This window comes from Propithecus coquereli, unplaced genomic scaffold, assembly GCF_000956105.1.
Source record: "Propithecus coquereli isolate 6110/MARCELLA unplaced genomic scaffold, Pcoq_1.0 Scaffold35, whole genome shotgun sequence".
Lineage (NCBI taxonomy): Eukaryota > Metazoa > Chordata > Mammalia > Primates > Indriidae > Propithecus > Propithecus coquereli.
The window spans coordinates 11,410,852-11,412,927 of NW_012149174.1; positions in this window are offsets into that span (position 1 = coordinate 11,410,852).

Consider the following 2,076-nt stretch of genomic DNA (forward strand, 5'->3'; position numbering starts at 1 on the left):
ATGTTATTAATAAAAGAACTATCCTTCCTTATTTTATAAAGACATGATCTGTTTTTAGAAATGGATCTTGAGATTTTTCTTAGCTATTCAGAAACTATGTTGGAGATTTTTATTTCTCCTTTTGATCTACTACTATATACACTTGCATATAATTGCAAATATACATGTTTACACATGTGTCTTTTTCTACATACACACACATATATATATATACACACATGTAGATGTAGATATTCCTACAGTTCACTGAAATTTAACTTTTTTTTACTGGGATATATTTTTCTAAGCTCATACTCCTGAACATCTCCATTTTGACCTTTTTGATCGAGTGATAATCTTTGTATTCTTCCTCTGCTACTTTTATATTTCTTAAATATCACAACATCAATTGTTTTTAGGAGCTCACTCTTTCTTATTTCAATATTTCTTGATATTTCAAAGATTTTCTATGTTATAAAATCTTCCTGTACATAAAAATATCAATGTTACAGATTTTTATTTTTTCTTACCAGTCTACATTGAAAGCAAATCCCTTAGGTTAAGGTGTTTCTTTATTCTCCTTGGTGCCACATAACGTTTATGGCTCTGTATTTATGATATATAATAACTATCACTCAAGCCAAGCCACTCAACTTCCGTAATGACTGGAAGTCCCTCAAGAGGATACATTATATTTTCCCTTGACAGTGGTGAGAATAAAGTAATATAAAATAAATCTTAAGGCTATTTTAAGAAATTATTCATGAATATTAAGAGATATTGTGTTTTTAAATAAGAAATTCTAGAAAAACATTACTAAGGCTTTAAAAGCAAGCATTTTACAAATATATTTTAATTATACTGCCATGTATGTACATATATTGTACTATGTTTCTAAAATCAGATAAGCATGTCATTCATAACTTCCTTTCAAGGGGAAAAATCAAGTTCAACAAGATAGATGATATCCTCTTGTCTTTTGCTATCTTCTGAATAATTTGAAACTTACTGGACCTCCATAACACTTCTATAGTCTAACAAATGGTATAAAGTATAAAGCCTAAGAAGGTAGAAGTTATCACATGAAACTGGGATTAGAATCTGTTTAGCATTCTGAAAAGTTTCTGAAAGGAAAGTTTTACAGAAGATAACACAGGATCTTCTCACAAGTAATTTGTAAAAAATAGGCAGATGCCTGGTTTTATATATTCCCTTATATAATGAGAGCCTCATGTAATCCCCCATTTGTTCTGTTAAAGGAAGTACAGCCCCTACTACCTCTAGCAATAATTGCTATTGAAATAATTGATATTGAAAAGGCATACAATTTTATACATACCTTTACCAGTGCAAAATTTCTGGGGTTTTGTTTGTTTTTGTTTTGAGCCAGGGTCGTCTTCTTCCCAGGCTAAAGTATGGTGATGTCATCATAGCTCACTGAAACCTCAAACTCCTGGGCTCAGGTGATCCTCCTGCCTCAGCCTTCCAAGTTGCTGGGACTACAGGTGTGCTACCACCACATCCAGCTAATTTTACTATTTTGTAACGAGGGGGATCTTGCTCTTGATCAGGTTGGTCTCAAATTCCTGACCTCAGCAATCCTCCCATCTTGGCCTTTCGAAGTGTTAAGATTACAAGCATGAGCCACTGCACCTGGCCCAAAATTTCTGGTTTTAATATTGCACTATATTTAAGTTGTAATCAATGAGGAAAATTTGTATGAAGATTACATGCAATTTTTGTACTATTTTTGAAATGTCCTGTGAATTTGCATTTCAAAATAAAAATTAAAAGAAAAGAAAAGGCGGGGAATGGTGGCTCATACCTGTAAATCCTAACACTCTGGAAGGCCAAGGAAGGAAGATACCTTGAGCTCAGGGGTTCAAGACCAATTTGTGTAAGAGCGGGACCCCATCTCTACTCAAAATAGAAAAATTAGCCAGTCTGGTGGTGTGCAACCTGTAGTCCCAGCTACTTGGGAGGCTGAGGCAGGAGGATCACTTGAGCCCAGGAGTTTGAGGTTGCCATCAGCTAGGCTGATGCCACAGTACTCTCACCTGGACAACAGAGCAAGACTCTGCCTCAAAAAAAAAAAAA